The 20,017-nt window shown below is 37.3% G+C and overlaps 1 protein-coding gene across 1 annotated transcript in view; it reads right to left on the minus strand.

Moving 5' to 3' along the window:
- Positions 1-20,017, minus strand: part of ANKRD12 (ankyrin repeat domain 12) — a gene marked incomplete at its 3' end in the record, with an annotated part of 109,845 nt that overhangs the window by 88,822 nt on the left and 1,006 nt on the right. The window lies entirely within an intron of this gene.

Raw genomic sequence — 20,017 nt, forward strand, 5'->3', positions numbered from 1 at the left:
GAGCACAGGCTCCAGACGTGCAAGCTCAGTAGTTGTGGCTCACGGGCCTAGCTGCTCCGCGGCATGTGGGATCTTCCCAGACCAGGGCTTGAACCAGTGTCCCCTGCATCGGCAGGCAGATTCTGAACCACTGCACCACCAGGGAAGCCCAAGGTGTCTTTTTAAACTCAGTCAAAATTACACCAAAAACTTACTAAATTTCTTTCACAGTGGGGAGTAATGGATGGGTGAATACTTCTGGTTGGTTAATATCATTATCTTAAACCATCTATATATTCAGTGTCGTCTTCCACTGTTCCTCCTTCCTACATGCATGCTACTCTCAAAAACACACTTAGAAATTTCACAGCTCTCTAATGGTCACAGAATCTGTACTTAATACCAGTTAACTCACATCACTTGATTATTAGTCAAAAAAATCAAACCCATAACGATGTAAACTTATCAAGCAAATAAACGTTAGTGGCCCCAGAAGTCCTCGATGATAAAAATTTTCCCACAGTGCTACACATTTAGTAGGCCTGAAACAGACTCAAGAAGCTGTACTTTCTAAATAGCCCAGTGGTTTGTATCATTAGGAAAGCTTGAAAAACAAATTAAATGAGGGAGCATTTTTTTTTTTTTTTTTGCGGTATGCGGGACTCTCACTGTTGTGGCCTCTCCCGTTGCGGAGCACAGGCTCCGGACACGCAGGCTCAGCGGCCATGGCTCACGGGTCCAGCCGCTCCGTGGCATGTGGGATCTTCCCAGACCGGGGCACGAACCCGTGTCCCCTGCATCAGCAGGTGGACTCCCAACCACTGCGCCACCAGGGAAGCCCGAGGGAGCATTTTTAATGATATAAAAGATCTCAAAAGAATTTACTTAGGCTAATTTAAAATAGGGGATTTCCCTACCATATTAAACACAATGTGCACGTATGTGGGTGTGTGGGGTACCATCTAATTTAAAAATAAGCACATTAGGCAGCCTGATAGTCTCATTAAAAACAAAAACATTTTACTACCATTTCCTTTTTTCATAGGATAATTCTTTGGGAGACTATCTTAACTTACAATGAAATGGATTCTAAAGAGCATTCAAACACCGTTATCATATTTATTTAGTTTGTTCCTCTACTGACTGTTAGTTATGTCATAAACACTCCATAGCTTTCTTCTCTTAGATTTATCTGTTTCCACTTTTTATGGCAAGTTTATACAGCAACTATTAGTTTCTTGTCACTGCCTATGAATTATAACATTTAATACTGGCTTCTCTGGAAGTCTATTTTCTCCTCTAATCTAGACAGAAAAACTTTTTCTTAGTTATTGCCTTCTGTATGTTTTTAAGTTTGAAATAGTCTCAACAGAAGCTTAGAAATTGTAGTTAATATCTGTCCCTCTTTTAGATAAGTAGAAAATAATTTAAGTTTTACCCAATTCTTTACATTTAAATACAACTTTAAACAGTATTTTCTAAACTGATTTTTCAAAGCCTCCTTCCCTGAGACCTCTAGAAACTGCTTTTGATGCTGGGGCAAGGAGTAAACATACAACTGGAAGAAAACTACTGTATCCCAAATCTCTTGACCTGTGTAAGGCAGTGAAAAAGATCTCACCATCCATTTACCTTATCAAATTCTTCTTTCTAGTACAAAAACCAAATCGTTCTACAAGCAAATTCTCTTGGATTATACATGCATTTGCTTTAGCAAAAGAAGTCTGACCAATTCATTTCTGAGAAACAGTGAACCATTCATTTTGGGGGGACACAATGCATGCATGCCCAATAAGTCCAGTTATTGGAAATCTGCCAAATACTACTGCTGATAAAAATGTACATCACGACTCACAACATAAAGTTTAACCAAACAAGTATAACAAATTTAACAAAAAACAGCAGACTCAAACACAACTAACTCAAGATAAGAATGGTGATACACACAGATAAGCAACCTTCTTGAAAGCTGAGGTAACTGCAATGATGCCAAGTTTTGCTTGCAAGTCAGGCTTCTTAGTATAGTAACTAACTTGACTCTTCAGTAAACATTAACAAGTTGCTCTTTTTTATTTATGAATTGCCCGTTATTCTAAGGCTAATGATTTGGAGAAAATTTTTTCTTCTTAGCAGAGAGTACAAAATCACCCATAGGAAGAAGCCAAACTTTGTTAAGATACTTTGAAAAGCTACTCGAAATAAACCTTGGGACCATGTCTGTGGAGAAAAACTACCCAACATGTCAAAAGGAAGGAGGGTTAAGGGAAAAAAAGAAGAGAGAGAAGACTTGGTAGACTATAGGCAAGACAGGAATGAGAGAAAAAAAACACCTCTAGTTGGCAGTACAGCTGGAGGAGAACTTTGGAGAACAGAAACAGGTAACAGAATTTAAGAAGCTATATGCTATGGTAAAAATCTATAGAAATGTTCCTCTAAGAATTAAAGAAAAGTCTGTATTTTGAGATCACTTCATAGCCTTTCAGCCTTCAGTGAGCACTAGACCCTCAGGATCAATGCTTTAAACACTACTTTATTCTGTTTGCTCTAGTCACTCTATCTTCCAACTATAAGTCTGACTTGAAAATTTTTCATAGGGGGATCGCAATCCACTAAGTTTTTGTCTTTCGCTTCCATCTACAAGAAGGGATCAAACTCCAAGTGTGCCAACAAGTCTTTCCCAACTAAGCGATCAGATATACTCGGCTTTACCACAGCTCCGGAGTTACTTGGCAATGAGTACTCCTCCTTTAAGAATGCATTTTTACCACGGTAGCGGGGGCAGGAAGAGAGATAACTTTCCTACGACTGAGCTAAAATAAGCAGAAGTTAAAAAAAAAAAATCAGAAAACAAAACAAAACAAAACCCCCAAGAGAAAACAAGCAGAACAAAGTCACTGACACCAAAACTTGGTAACGGATAAATACAGACTATACAGATTAAAAACACATTAAAATTTACCTGAAATATAACACAGATGCAACAAACTGAGTTCATAAAATGCTTTCTTTCCCTCACTTCAACCCTAAGTTGGCTTTTAAATTAAAGACGATCAATCTGTGTTGGCATTATTTGTAACTTTGACGAGGTGCTCCTTGACTGACATTACTCCTTCTACAACATTTCAATTTACTCAAAATATGCTGTTCTTTTAGGCTCATGCCACTTGGTAATTCAAACTTGCTCGATTATCAGAAGCAGAGCAGAACACTTTTTTAAAGATACAGGCTCTAGCTTCATCTTTAGAGCTACTGAATCACAATACCTCAGAGGGGAGATAAACACCACTTTTTTAAATGTACAGGGACTTCCCTGATGGCGCAGTGGTTAAGAATCTGCCTGCCAATGCAGGGGACACGGGTTCAATCCTTGGTCCGGGAAGATCTTACATGCCACAGAGCAACTAATGCCATGTGCTGCAACTACCAAGCCTGCACTTGAGACTGCGAGCCACAAATACAGAGCCCACGTGCCACAACTACTGAAGCCCACGCGCCTAGAGCCCATGCTCTGCAACAAGAGAAACCACTGCAATGAGAAGCCTGTGCACCACAATGAAGAGTAGCCCCCGCTTGCTGCAACTAGAGAAAGCCTGTGCACAGCAACAAAAACCCAATGCAGCCAAAAATAAATAAGTAAATAGTTAATTTAAAAAAATAAAAAATAAATAAAATGTACAATGTACAATCAAGTATACATTTTATGCCTGCATTTTCTTTATGAATCCTTTCTTCTTTTAGGCTTACACCATCTCAACTCCAATATCAGAAAATATATTCACTTTTATTCCCTTTAATTCTTTTTTTTTTTTTTTGCGGTACACGGGCCTCTCACTGTTGTGGCCTCTCCCGCTGCGGAGCACAGACTCCAGACGCGCAGGCTCAGCGGCCATGGCTCACGGGCCCAGCCGCTCCGCGGCATGTGGGATCTCCCGGGACCGGGGCACAAACCCGTGTCCCCTGCATCAGCAGGTGGACTCTCAACCACTGCGCCATCAGGGAAGCCCCCTTTAATTCCTTTTTTAACATTTAACTCTTCCTATCTATCTGTAACGTTATTGTTTTTCTTCCAAAAATTTTATTGGAGTATAGTTGATTTACAATGTTGTGTTAGTTTCAGGTGTACAGCAGAGTGAATCACTTATACATATACATATATCCAATCTTTTTTTTTTTTTTTTTAGATTCTTTTCCCATATAGGCCATTACAGAGTATTGAGTAGAGTTCCCTGTGCTATACAGGTTCTTTTTTTGTTGTTGTTGTTAATTTATTTTGGCTGTGCTGGTCTTAGTTGCAGCACACGGGATCCTCGCTGCAGCAGGCGGGATCTTCAGTTGTGGCATGAAGGATCTAGTTCCCTTATCAGGGATTGACCTCAGGCCCCCTACATTGAGAGCATGGAGTCTTAGCCACTGGACCACCAGGGAAGTCCCTGTAATGCTAGTTTTTAATAACTATCTTATCCCTTTATATACACAAATCTGTTTCTGTGCTTTCTAGTCTGTTTCACTACTCTGTCTCATTTTTCTTTTTCAATATTATCTTGCCAGTTCTCACCAAACAAATTTTAGATTTGACAAGTTAAAAATGTTGGCATCTGGGTAAAAGAAATAAACATAAAAATCAAATTACAGAAATACTAAAAAAAGTTTTTAAATAGGGTAAATCTTCCTAAAACATAATATAATAGCTAAAAGTCATTTTTTAGAAGTCCTAAATAAAAATTTTAAACTAGAAATGCAAGTGTCATAAACGGGAATCAGATGACAAGTGAAAACATTTGCAACACATATGAAAAAGAACTAGCAGTCAAAGAGTTAAAAACAAATCAATAAAAAAAGCAGAAGATGACTTGAGGCAGTTCAAAGAACAAGAAATACAAACGTTGAGTAAACATGTAGAAGTATTCAACTTCACTCATAATTTTAAAACTGTAAAATAATGGATGACTTTTCATTTCGAAGACTGACAAGGATTAAGGCTGTGTTGGCAAGGATTAAGGAAAATCAGAATACTCATACATTATTGATGGCGATGAAACTGGGATAACCTCTTTGGAGAAGAATCTGGCAAAACTATTAAAATACAAATGCACAGACTTTTGTCCTGATAATTCAATTTTAGTATTTGCCCTACAGGTGTACTATACAAATATGCAAACATAATATACAAAGGCATCCACTAAAATGTTACGTGTATCCAAAACACTGGAGAAAAAATCTAAATATTCATTTGTAAAAATCTGGCTAAACAAAGTATAGTACCTTTTTATGGTAAAAGTTATGCAAAAATCCTTTTTTCTTGACCTCTCCTCTTCTGCAGAAACTCTAAATGTTGGGAGTATCTCAGGACTTGATCCTGGATCCCTTTCTACTCTCTAACACACTCCCTAAATAACCTAATCCCATGGTTTTAAATACCACTGAAGTGCTACTCACTTCCAAATCCATACCTCTCGTCCTCATTTAAAACTCTGTATTTGGATAACCAACTGCCTACTTGACATCTTCACATGGATGTCTAATAGGCATACCAAACCAAAATAGTACTATAGAGGATGCTTAATTTTCTGTCAAACTTCCTCACCTACCCATCTTCTCCATTTCAGTAAATGGCACCACCCTCCATCCATCACTTAAGCCAAAAATTCAGAAATGTTGACTGCATCTCTAAAGCATATCTCAAATTAAATCCATGTCTTTCCACATCAACTGCTACCCACCCCAAGCCACCACCATCACTTGAATAGGCTAGTGCAAAAACTGCAAATTATCTCCCTGCTTCCATTCCCACCCTACTCCTCCCTTCCTCCTTCTCTTAAACACACACACACACACACACACACACACACACACACACACACACACACACCCTGCTATAAGTGATCAGGTCTCTTAAAACTAAAAACTAGATGCTACCACTGACCTGCTTAATTTTTTTGTTGGTTTCCCACTGAAAAAAATCTCAACTCAAACTAAACCATCTATAGTATATGAAGCTGAATTAATGGAACAGACGTCTGAAGAAATTTTTAAACCAATTAAAATCCTCAAAGAAATAAGAGAAGACTGATAATATGCAGAAAGATTAAATAGAACCAAGAAGAAATACAGAGTATGAAAGTACAATGATTGAAATAAACAACTCTACAGGTTACATAAATAATAGAAATAAAAACCCAAAGAATGAGTTAGTGAGCTAGAAGATCAGGCAGAGGATAGTTGCAGAAGGCATCAGAGAGGGATTTTTTTTTTTAAAGGAAAATATTAAAGAAGAGATGTTAGAAGTAACAGAATCCATATAATAGAATTCCCAGAGGAAAAAAAAAATGAAGAAAAGATATTTGAAAAAATTACCAATAATTTTCCAGAACTGAGGAAAGATCAAAGATCTCAGATTAAAGTGTGTGGAATACAACCTGGCACACAGTAGACTTCCAATAAATATTTGTTGAATGGAAGAATGAATCAGTGAATATGAATTCAAGGGCCAAACAAGACAGGAAAGGAGCTACACCCAGACACACTATAAACTAAAAAAAGATAAACAAAAATTTCAAAATCTTCTAGAGAGGAACTGCAGGTCACACACCCAGGAAATCAAACTGACATCAGAAGTTACGAAAAGCAACATCAGAGGCAAGACAACAATGCAGTAACATTTCAAAATGTTAAGGGAAAAAATTTCAAACCAAAAATCTTTAATCAAACTAAGCTATCATTTAAAAGTGAGAGTTCAATAAAGATGTTAAAAAAATAATAAAAATTAAAAAAAATAAAAGTGAGGGTTAACGAATATTTTCAGGCATAAAAAGGCCTTAGAATGTATATATATAAACACCCTGCTTGAAAATTGCTTTTAAGTAGGCACTCAAAAAATAACTGAAATAAATCTATGAGAACTACTGTGTGATGTATGGGAATTAGAGTGAGTAAATAACCTAATAAACCTAATATTTTATACAAAAACAAAAATGACAGACGGATGGATGCTTGAAGAATAGCCCTAACAATCCAGAAATAAAATTCTACAAAACGTCAACATGGCTGCTGGGACGTTGTGGGGTAGGAGGTGGGGTGGAGGAGACTAGAGGAAAGTGAGAAAGTGGTTACAGTACTTCTCTTGTTTGGAGGAAAGAAAACATATATATTTTAAAATATATTTTAAATATATTTATAAGATTAAGAAACTGTGGAAGATGAATAGAAATAGTCAATAGAATGTAAATAATTTCCAATATTTGTGTTGTTATAATAAATTTATTACAATAAATGAAAATGGATTAAACTCATTTATTAAAAGATACGAGTCTCTGGGCTTCCCTGGTGGCACAGTGGTTGAGAGTCCGCCTGCTGATGCAGGGGACACGGATTCGTGCCCCAGTCCGGGAGGATCCCACATGCCGCGGAGCGGCTGGGCCCGTGAGCCATGGCCGCTGAGCCTGCGCATCCGGAGCCTGTGCTCCGCAACGGGAGAGGCCACAGCAGTGAGAGGCCCGCATACCGCCAAAAAAAAAAAAAAAAAAAGATACAAGTCTCTGAGATTGGATAAAAATAAGATTCAGCAACATACTTTGTAAAAGAGGTCAAAAAAGGCTACTAAAATGGTTGATGATAAAAGGGTAAGAAGAAGACACACCAGGAAATATAACCCTAGGCTGGTAGACTTTTCTTTGGGCCCCATTCATAAATAATTCAGACCCTTCCTGGTCTGGGCACAGCTCCCTGCCACTCCTGGGCCTGTGGGTTCCAGGGCTGCATTAAAGCTCACACACTAAGAAGGTATCTGTCTATTTTCTTTATAGGACAGGGCTTCAATTTCTGCTTCCTATTATGACTTTGAGTTCTTTTTCCATTTCAGGCACCTGCAGATTCCTCTTTCTTGCTTTCAAGCTCAGCTGTGTTTTTTAAATATTTTATTTTTATCTAGCTTTCCGTATACATTACTAAAAACGAAGGGAGCATCCCCAGTCTGCCTCATAGTCCAGAAGTCCCCAGAACGTGCACTTAATTTCTTAATCTCTTATTTTATTTTTACTTTAAAATTTTTAATCTTAATTTCATCTATATTATGAAATGGTAATGCTCAAATAATAAGGCTATGAGAAGTAAATAAAATATCTTAGCATACATAGTCCTTGGTGCATATAAAATATTCAAATGCTGCCCTCTAAATTTATCAGCAATTTTAGATCCTACCTAAAGGAAGTAAAGCTAGAACCATAAGCACGGAATGGAAATTGCTAACTTTTTTCCTGCTCCAGCTTCCACTGGGATGCAGCTATGCTGAGGGTAAAAACGCTTCCTCCAAAATTGTTTTGAGAAAAAAAGGTAACCAGTAAAGGACCAGCAACAGAATTCAATGACCCTTAAGAGTCATTCAGTAGGGACTTCCCTGGTGGTCCAGTGGTTAAGACTCCGCACTTCCACAGCAGGGGTCGTGGGTTCGATCCCTGGTTGAGGAACTAAGATCCTGCATGCAGCACAGTGCAGCCAAAATAAAATAAAATGGTTACTTTAAAAAATAATAAATAAATAAAGGTCATGGAGCTCATCCTTTTTAAAAAAAAAAAAAAAGAGTCATTCAGTTAGGAAAGTGACTATTATTTTCTCTGTGATTTGATCTGGGAGCCTGAAGTCCAAGATTCTATGCTGAGATCTACCACTGACTTTTTGGTTGACCTTCATCACTTCTCAGTATCTGTTTCTTCTTGAAAGTAAAGTTAGGCTAGATAACATTGAAGATCTCCTATTTTTCCAAAATTATGATTCCAGAATAAGATATTTAGAACAATTTCACTCCATTCTATTTTTCTATGAATACAAAAATGATAGCTTAAAGTACTAAACAATGACATCCTTATTGCTGTGTTCCCCCATGCAAAAAAAGTAAACCATTAGACATAAATACTAAACATTTCCTACTTGCACAAAGACCAAAAGCTTAATTCCCTCACACTTAAAAAGTGGTCTTAAAAAATAACGGAAAAGGCCTCACGGTAAATGGTCATGCTTCTGGGATATTAACTGTATCTCCCTAACACCTCAACTACTTAAACAATTCAAGTGAGAATTCAGTCTATGAAAAGGGTTTGTGCTTGCTTTATCATACCTTCCCAAAGTAAGGCATGGTTGATTTTCACCACGATGTTTTCTGGCAGCTATTCCATAACATTTTCCCCACAAGAATAATATGGCTGTATTCCAGACCAAGAAATTAGTATCATCAAAATCACAAATTTAACCAACAGCATGAAAAAGATGAAAACATCCACATCCTTTAAAATAAATTGTCCTCAACACTGCCCTTAAGACAATATTTTTTAAAGTCCTTAAGGAATGTTTATGGTCTATTTTATACAGTTCTATATTAACTTTTTTAAAAATAAATTTATTTATTTTTATTTTTGGTTGTGTTGGGTCTTCATTGCTGCACAGAGGCTTTGTCTAGTTGTGGCGAGCGGGGGCTACTCTTCGTTTTGTTGCGCAAGCTTCTCATTGAGGTGGCTTCTCTTGTTGTGGAGCACAGGCTCTAGGCGTGCGGGCTTCAGTAGTTGCAGCACGCAGGCTCAGTAGCTGTGGCTCGCGGGCTCCAGAGCGCAGGCTCAGTAGTTGTGGCCCACGGGCTTAGTTGCTCCGTGGCGTGTGGGATCTTCCCAGACCAGGGCTTGAACACGTGTCCTCTGCATTGGCAGGCAGATTCTTAACCACTGCATCACCAGGGAAGCCCTATACAGTTCTATATTAACTTTTATAATGAGCATGTACTACTTGTATAATCTACAAATAAAATTTTTAAAAATAATAAAATAGGTCGACTTCCACTTGGTTTGCTCTGGAGAACTACAGTGTTCCGGTTAGAACCCAAGGGGAAAAAATAATGAGATGGCAGGTGAGAGAACTACTTCAGAGAGAGGAAGAGGGAAAGAGGTAAAAGGTACTTTCATGTGTTTTATGTTTCCTAACCCAGCCATCAGAATAGGAAAGGAAGCAAAAGATTCAGGACAGAAGCTCAATCCAGTAAATATAGGCTGCACTTTGGGTTGGTGTTGCTATATATTATCTCCTTTGGAAAGCCGAGCATGGCAGTTAATTTAGAAGACTATGCCAAGTAAATGCACTGTAAATAGTCGATTTGGTTTAGCTCTATGTGTGGATTACCTTCAAAATTCCACAAAGGTGAACCAACAGTATAAAATAGAGTAACATTTAGGCAGCCAAACTGCTTGAAATATAAACCAAGGGTTCATGCTTGCTATATCGTACCTTCCCAAAGTAAGCCATGGTTGATTTTTAGCACAATGTTTTCTGGCAGCTATTCCATAACATTTTCCCACAAGAAAATGATGATTGTATTCCAGACCAAGAAATTATACACGCCCACGCAAGACAGCAGACCACACTGAAGGGATAGCAAAAACTGAAACACAATAGGGTAGAAAATGAGGCTAAAGAGGAGGAAGGGAGCAACATGAAGCACCTTGTCATTGTGTTGTTTGATCTTTATGATGACAAAAGCAATTTAAGGCTTTAAAAAAAGGCAGTGACACAATTCAACCAGCATGTTTAAAAAGGTGCTATGGGGGGGGGGGAAGTGCCATTGGTGAAACTCTGGAAGACAGACTAAAGAGGAATTACAGGAGAGACACGGAGACCACTTCAATTATAACGACCAGACTGTGAAGTGGGAAGGAATAGTCAGCAACAGCAAGGAGGCTAGAATGACATCAGCAACAAGAAGTAAAAATGCTTTGAAAATAATTTAAAAGAAACAATTAGCATTTATCTGTTGTATTTATCTTCCAATAGTAATGACTAAACAATACCTCAAATTTTTAAAAAATAAAATTCTCATTATTTCATTAGATAATATTTACAAAAGAGATTAGTGGTAAAAAGATTTTTTTGGCACTGTCAAACAGTGGACCATAAAGGATCACGTTCTAACAATGCATTTAGAATTTTTAAAGAAAGTAATACAGGCAGCTGGGTTTACAATGATCTATTTGCCCTCAGTATGTAAATATATTTGTATATACATTCATTTCCAGATGTAAAGGTCGACATATAAAATACTCATCTGCAATGGGGAGTTGACATAAATGACTTCTAAGGTTCTAAGATTCTAAAAATGAGTTGCTGGGTTTACTGACCTCTTTCTAGCCCTACAGGGCTCTGAATGTGCAACTTCCGTAGACCAGCAGAGGGCTGCAACAGCCCAGAGAAAATGGTGAGGCAGCTTGACTTGCATCTCTGGCACTGGGCGGTGGAAAAATTACAATACTGAAAGTAGAGAACTAACAACCACTACGTATTCACTTCACTGTCAACAGATTCTAAAAGGGGGCAAGAGCAATCCCCCAAAGCCTGAAAACTAGAAACACTCATAATTAAGCATTTTGCCACCATCTCCTTTCTCTTCCTGCAAAATAGCAAAGTGTTTGGAAGCAGAACAAAATCTCACTAACATAGGGTAATTAGAAGGGAAAAAAGCCAGTCAAAATGAGTTAGCAACTCACACTTCCTTTCAGACCACTGCTCCACACTGCTGCTACCAGACTAATCTTCCTAAAATGATTATTAGGTTACTCTCACATCTACTTTGCCAATCTGTTCTGCATATAGTGCAGTGAAGTCTTTACTTTGCCTAGATTTTAAGGTAGATTTCTACCTCATGTATACAAATCTTATTTTCAACTCCCCTAGTGAGACTGCTCTTACTGTTATACACAATATGCAATAGAGAGACTTCCCTAGAGAGACTTCTCTGGTGGTCCAGTGGTAAAGAAGCCGCCTTCCAATGCAGGGGATGCTTCCAATGCAGGGGATGCAGGTTTGATCCCTGGTCGGGGCACTAAGATTCCACATGCCGTGGGGCAACTGAGCCCTCGCACCACAACTACTGAGCCCATGCGCCTGAACTAGAGAGCCCGCGTGCCGCAAACTACACAGCCCACGCGCTCTGGAGCCCGCACGCCACAACTAGAGAGAAGCCTGAGCGCCACGACAAAAGATCCCGCGTGCCGCAACTAAGACCTGATGCAGCCAAAAATATAAATTAATGAATACATAAATAAGTACATAAACAGATAAATAAATAAAAATGGGCAGGGACTGAAAAAATACGTAATAGAACTGAAACGGAAAAGGTCACTGTGGTGAACTCTGCATAAAGAAACAAACCTACATAGGTCTAGGGAAAGGGCAGATCCACTGTTGGGAAAAGTTTGTGCAAAGAGGGAGATAGAAATTTGCCTGGGGAAGTGAGGAAATGGCTCAAGGAAAGGTATACAGGGGGGTTCAACTGAATTGTAATTCTTTTTTTTGAAGATGTTGGGGGTAGGAGTTTATTAATTAATTTATTTATTTTTGCTGTGTTGGGTCTTCGTTTCTGTGCGAGGGCTTTCTCTAGTTGTGGTAAGCGGGGGCCACTCTTCATCGCGATGCACAGGCCTCTCACTGTCGCGGCCTCTCTTGTTGCGGAGCACAGGCTCCAGATGTGCAGGCTCAGTAGTTGTGGCTCACGGGCCTAGCTGCTCCGCAGCATGTGGGATCTCCCCAGACCAGGGCTCGAACCCGTGTCCCCTGCATTAGCAGGCAGATTCTCAACCACTGCGCCACCAGAGAAGCCCTGAATTGTAATTCTTAAGGCTGGTGATAGGTAGAAGGTTCTCACTATGCTATCTTCTGTACCTTTTAAATTATTTGAAATATTTCAAAATTTAAAAAAGTTTTTGGTATTTTACTTTGCCCCTCAAAAGACAAGCAGCCGATCTACTCAACAGATCATACACCTGGTGGCATTCTCAGTACTACTCACACTTTAATCCCAAATAATGCCCTAACTCATTTTTACAGCTATTTTTAAAAATATTTATTTATTTTTGGCTGCATTGGGTCTTCGTTGCTGCGCGGGGCTTTCTCTAGCTGCGGCGAGTGGGGGCTACTCTTTGTTGTGGTGCGCGGGCTTCTCATTGCGGTCGCTTCTCTTGCTGCGGAGCACGGGCTCTAGGCGAGCGGGCTTCAGCAGTTGTTGCTCGCGGTCTCTAGAGCGCAGGCTCAGTAGTTGTGGCGCATGGCTTAGCTGCTCCACGGCATGTGGGATCTTCCTGGACCAGGGCTCAAACCTGTGTCCCCTGCATAGGCAGGCAGATTCTTAACCACTGCGCCACCAGGGAAGTCCCGGCAGCTTTCTTTAAAAATGATAGGTACATACTTCAGCCTTAAACGAAAGGAAAAGACTTCTAATTGCTTAGATAATTGGGTGCAGTTTGAATAGCAGCACATTAAAAAAAAAACACAAAAAAAGAGATTTGAGATAAAGGACATGGCATAAAAAACCAGAATAGTTTATGATAATCATGGCTTCTGCAATGTAAGTCTGAGATCCTGAAAATCATCTTTATCTACACCCAAACTCTCTATGCAGTTAGGGGTACTGAAATCATTACCCCGCCCAAGAGAGCAACACTTATGGAAGTATTAAGTTATTTCTAATCCACATACCACATCATTCCCACCCTGACCCAACAATAAGGTGGGTTATTAGCACTACTTCAACGATAGCCGAAGTTGTAGCTTCCATACAACTTCACACCAGGGCTGAACTGTCTGGGCCTTTAGTCCTGACCTGCTACCTCTGTCTTCTGCACACTCTCCAACATAAACCCACTTGCTATACTCCACACAAGAATTCAGGACAACCGCCAAATTTAAATGAAGTATAATCTACAAAGATACTGAATCACTATGTTGTACACCTGAAACTAGTATGATTGATATTGTAAATCGACCAGACCTCAATAAAAAAAAGAATTCAGGATAACTGCATATAAAGCATTTAAAAGAAAACATGCTCTAAACTGACTTAGGGCAGTAGTATTATTGGTTGCTCTTTTAGTCAGAGCAATTTAGGATTATAAACTGTTTCCCTGCCAAAGTATGCTGAGGAGAATAATAAGAAATATGGTACCGAGGGCCCAAAGCATAGTAAATTCACTGTATTTTAACAGCTGTATAAGTAAGTAACAAGAAAAGTGGGGTACTATGGAAACTCCAACCCCAATGACAAAAAATACATATGTATTTGGTTTTATTTTTAAAATAAAACATTTCCTGAAATATAATCATGTAATTGTTATGAACTGTGGATAAAAAAGGCAAATCTCACTGATGATACTGATATTAAACAACTTTATCTATGAAAAGAAATATACTATAAAAAATAAATGCCTAAAAATACAAATTAGGACTATTTAAGAATGTAACAGTTCTACACCAAAAATTCAACTTAAATTTCCAAGTCAGTGATTCTTAGTCTTTTTTGGACAGACCCATCTCAGAGCCTGAAAGCCATAGGTTCTTTCACTAAAAAATTTGCAGTGTAAATTCCAAATGTTTACAGAACCTCTCTGTAATTATGGATCCTTGTTTTAAGTAATTATCTCTTGCAGCTAGATTTTAAGCTCCATACAAGAAGAAAAGTCTTCTTCAGATATGTGCTTAGCATTGGCACCTAAAACCTTAAAACCTAAGCACCTTTTCAATGATCTCTTTGTCTCCTATATGAATTCTATACGACCTCGAATTATTTTCTAAGAAAATCTGTATTACATTACTCCCCATCTTGGAAATTAATTTTTATTAAGCCCCTCTTCCTAGCAATCATGGCCTTTTTCATCTGCTACCCATCTTTTCTCCCTTAGTCCCAGTTCATTCTCTTCTGTCAGTCAGACCATCCTCCTGTCATTAGCATCGGGGTGATCCTTTACAGTGTGATGGAATCTACGGTACAACAATGAACAAGACAGACATGATCCATGTCCTTGAGGGCTCACCATGTTCCTTTCTACACCAACTAGAAAGCAATTTGAATGACTAAACAATAATACTGTCCACCTATTTCACATGTCTATGTTTTGTTCATTGAGTGTAAATCCTTTAAAAAAAAAAACTATGATATTGTCTTCGCTTATATTTTTCTAAACTCCTGTCGCAACGCTAAATGCGATACCGTTCATAGAAACATTTATTTAAAATTTGTTAACTAAGCATGCAGTGTTTAAAACCTTCTTGATTATATCCATAATACTAGTTCATTGTGACAAAACTTGAAAATACAGAAAAATAAAAGAAATTCTGTTTACTTTCATATTCAATATCCAGAGATAATCTGTCACACTGTCAGATTAGATCATTCAAGAACTTTCACTCCTTGTAAAAATCCATAATACAGAACAATTATTTTCCCCACAAAGGCTCAAATTTTATCTATCATTTTACCTTTTCTCTTAATAATATCAGCTTCTTTGAAGGTGCAGTTTTGTAAAGGAGCAATACAGACACTGATTTAAACTCATCTGTATAATGGCAACAAGATAAACTTCACAAGGTGATGGTAAAGAGTGAACGAAAAGTTATGTGGAGAACCCATTATCAATCACAGGACATTTGTAATTATGCCTCTGACAAAAGGATATGAAGTATCAATTCACAGAAGAGAAAATGCAAATGATTATTTCTCCATGTATTAGCTAATAACCCAAATTCCTGTAGCTAAAATCAAACCCTTCATACCGCAATTAAAGATGAAAGCCTTGGATATAAAATGACAGCGGTAATATAACTTAAATGTAATGACACAAATTTTAGTTGGTAACCAACAATTTGTTTACTTTCAACAGCATGAGCACAAATAGAAGGTAAAGAGGTATTTTTTTGTCCTGTTGGACTGCAGCTTAAAGAGAACACTCATCTTCATTCTTGCGATGTTTTTATGAATCCTGGAAGACAGGGATAATTTCTGAAGGTTGAAGAACCACTACTGGGTGATCACCTCAACTATCAATCTACAAACAAATTGAGTTGATCTCAAGAAAAAATTTTTCTCATAACACTTACAAATTTCAAGTTAGTTCTTGAGTAATAGCATGTAGAGTTGGAGACATTCCAGTAACAACTTTTTGAAGTTTCTTCATAACTAGATATGTAAAATATCTATTCTCATCATATATTAAAATAACACATATGTAAGTATCTAACAGTACCTAGAATACTAAAGCTCAATAAAAGGTCTTTTCTTTGATCACCAAGTAACTTCCAAATAGTCAAAATTAAACTCTGGTAAAAAGGACTTATTTTAACTCAGAGGTTGCAAGACTTTAGTACATAATATTAAAATATAAGCCAAGGTTTTATTCCTAATTACAATATTTTTATGCAAATTATGGTAGGAAACATTCTGTACATTTAAAATTTTCTCATCTAAGTGACATCATTAACCACCAGCACTAATCAGTAAAGTGGTATAAAGAATGTTTTTAGTATTTATTTCTACCCTGCTTGTTAAAGTTTCAGAAGTGGTAGAACAGAATGGAAGAAAGTTGTGTACAATGCGGCTTTGGTGGAAGAGAGAATAAAAGTAGGTGTTTCTTTCCTCTTCCTTCAGATTTGCAAATGCTTTTCTTTCACGAGTGCATTTCAAAGGAGTCTAGCATTACTCCAGAGAATTTTAACCTGGATCCCATCCATGGTTCAATATCATTAGATTAGCGGATTTTTTGCTGATCTCAGAGTAATTGTGAAATTCAAGAGATCGGATATAAAATGTACTTCATGAACTACGGAACACCGTAATTTTTTACATACTATTATCTTTTATCGTGAGTTACTACAGCTATTTCTAGAGAGAGCCACGCACACATGGTTTTTGTTCTCTATTAGAAGTCAGAATGCCGACAAAACTCCTATGTAGGAAGAACAACAATCTGAAATGTAAGAAGCTACAGGACTCTCTCAACTCTTTCAAGCAATAAGGTAGTTTAACAACATAGTATTTATCACTAGTATTTGTGGTATCTCCCCCAATTGTGGCCCAAATACAAACTGATAAACAGAAATGTAAACTACTACATATTTTGAAACAATTTGAGTGCAATAAACAAATATTAAGGGACCGGCCAAAAAAAGACACAATTTTTAAAAGCCGAAGAAAAATGATTTTGCAACTTGCAGCTTCATGATTTACCTCTTCTATTTACCTCAATTTGGAAGCATTTCTGTGTTTAAACCTAATTCTCTAAGAACTTAAATTTGAATTTGAATTTCTTAGAATTGTAGAGGATTCCACTAATCAGAAAACCTAGTTTTGGTTGCTATTTTTTAACCTGGACAAACTCATATTTACTCTTGCTGGATCTATTCCTTTATAAAAGTCCCAAATGAATTTGGTTAGTTATTTTTTTCCTTCAGTCACTCTGTTTAAAGTATGTTTCCTTAGAACAATGAACATCAATATCAAGGTGGAGTCTGTTAGAACAGCCTCTTAGTACTGTTAACAACTGTAGTCCTTCTGTTGCTGGCAAGACTAATTTGCTTCTGACAACTAACATAAAAAAACCTAACTACATCAGCATCTCATTAAAAGGCTTGCTGGACTGTTTTCCACAATTCTCATAAGGTATTTTCTTTTCTTTTGGTTTTTTAACCAACATAGTATAAGGTAGAATACTGCCACCCCTGCCAAATTTTTCACAAAGTCAGAAACTTAAAAACTGCCCTAAAACTTCTCAAAATCAGCTGAACACTCTTAGAGGTAGAATACAGAGAAATGGTTAAGAATGGGGACGGCAGAGTCTGTCACTTTTTTAGGTCTGTGAATATCTGTACACCACATAACAGTTCAAAGCCTCATTTTCCTCACCACAGTATCTGTTTTACAGGGTTATTATGAAAATTATCTGAAATATTTCACTTAAAACTTTGAACACAGATACGTGCAGATTCTACATGCTCAACAAATGTTTATCATAACCTTTAGCTTCAAGGTTACAAATAATCCATGTATGTAACACTACAATACTACAATGTTGATGTTCCCAGTATTATCGATTCAAAGCGCTAAAAGAAAAAGGTCTTTAAACCTAACAGCAAAAGTCAACAGTGTCTTAACATTTCTGCACTTATATTTTAGATCTACAAGATAACCTTAACATGAACTACTCAAAAGCTGAGTTTATAAAGGAAATTACCTCCTGTTATTGCATTATCTAGAAACTAGCAACAAATTAACATTGCTACTAAGATACTTTCACTATTATTTTTAAAAAGCCACTGCCTGTTAAAGAAACAGATTATGCATGCATGAGTGTATATGAGAATGTTTTCAAATGCTATACGAAGAAACTTCATATTCTCCAGAGGAAGTCAGGCTCTAACAACCACAATATTTAAAATGTTCATAAGAGGCTTTACTAAGATTAGAACTAAGTAGGGATCAGAAAATGTATCTACAGGGAGTTATAATCTGTAAAACAGCAGGTGCTCAAAACAATGAAGCTAAGGCTAAGCAAAAACCTAGGGATCTAGACACCTTAGATAATACAGTAGAAAACTGTATTTATTTTAAAAATAATATCACCACTTTTTATATAGATAAAAGCTTATAGTATATAATGTGCTTTCCATATGTAATCACATTTGTTCCATCGAACAATCCTGTAAATTATGTAGGAAAATTATTTTTTGCAGATTACAAAGGCAAGGTTCTGAAAGTATGATTTGTCAAAAACCACAGTTAGGAAGTGACAAATCAAGAATTTAAACCCTGGCATTCTCACTTTTATTTGCCTGTTCTTTCCACTACTCCATAAAGTTACTTCTTAAAGAAAGAAGCAAATAAGCGTCTTCAGAAAAAAAAATCTCTAGGCCAAACCATAGACTGTTTTAATTAGCTGTGCTGACTTGGGTAAGTCATTTCCCCTTACCAGGCCTTTATTTTCTCATCTGTAAAATGAGGGAAACAGATTACAAAATCTGAGGTCTCTTCCAGTTCTAAGGATAAATCTCTAAACTACAACCTTTACAGAGTACAAGCATTTTACAAATACATGTTGATGTCAGCTTCCACAACAAGTTCCAAGTCAGAAAGTGGTGTCATTAGCTATTAAGCAACCTACTGCAATTACTGGATAAATTCTTCATGTCTATCTGATAGATGTTGCTTCAGTAGCATCAAGTTTATATACAGAAAGCTGTCTAAACCTTTTATGGACTACGATGGACATGATTAATCTCACTATTCATTCTCCTTTTAGCCTGAAACAATGCTCTTAAAACATAAGAATGGCTTACAGAAAATTTAACTACTCGTCAACCCATACCAAGAAACTGAACATTTTTACTATTATTTTTATTCTATAGAATAAAAACCTCTTTTCCAATGAAGAGTTTTCCAAATATCCCTATTTCTCCAGTCTACCTTGAAGATTATCAGTTACCTTTTTCAGCAACTTCTATAGCAAAAAAAAAAAGTAACATAAACAATTTGATAAAAACATCTTCCTTTTAAATTCATTCCACCAGTTGGGCGCTCGTCTCCAAACAAAATTCAAGCTTTTTTCCCCCTTCCTGGTATTAAAGAACTAAAATCAAAGACCGCACCATGTATTTCCACCTACTAAGTTCTTTCCTCATCTGAATACTTTATTTGCTTTACTCTGCCTCAAATAGTCTTCATGGAATACACAACCGGAGATTTCCACTTTCCCAGCTCTGCTTGTTCATAAAACCATCCTAACAACAACTATGGAAACCAGAGAGATTAAGAACATTACAGGCATCCTGCTCTTTTCCTTCCATGAATACTACTTAGGTTTTACTTCATTTTAACACCTTGCCTGTCCCTAAAATAGAACACATACCCCGAATAGTTAGTCTTGACCTTACTCAGTCAACCGTCTGCAGACCTTTAGAAATTTAGTTACTGCTTGTGTCGACTATAAAAGATCTTTTAGTAAAGCCTTCCCCCCTTGCCTATGAAACATTTCGAATGTTTACATGTTTTTGCGTTTAGCCCAAATTAAAGACTTTTCCCAACAAGCTTAGCTAATATAACGACTTGATCTTACACAGTCGACACTATCTCATTTTGTTTTTTAAGCCACTTGGCACCAATATAGCACATGTTCTGCCAGTTCTGAGCTAATCTCCAGGAAAGCCTTTGTATAACGACTGAAGAAACTGAAACAGATCAGTGCCCAAG

This window comes from Hyperoodon ampullatus (assembly GCF_949752795.1).
Source record: "Hyperoodon ampullatus genome assembly, chromosome: 13".
In the NCBI taxonomy this organism is placed as follows: Eukaryota; Metazoa; Chordata; class Mammalia; order Artiodactyla; family Ziphiidae; genus Hyperoodon; species Hyperoodon ampullatus.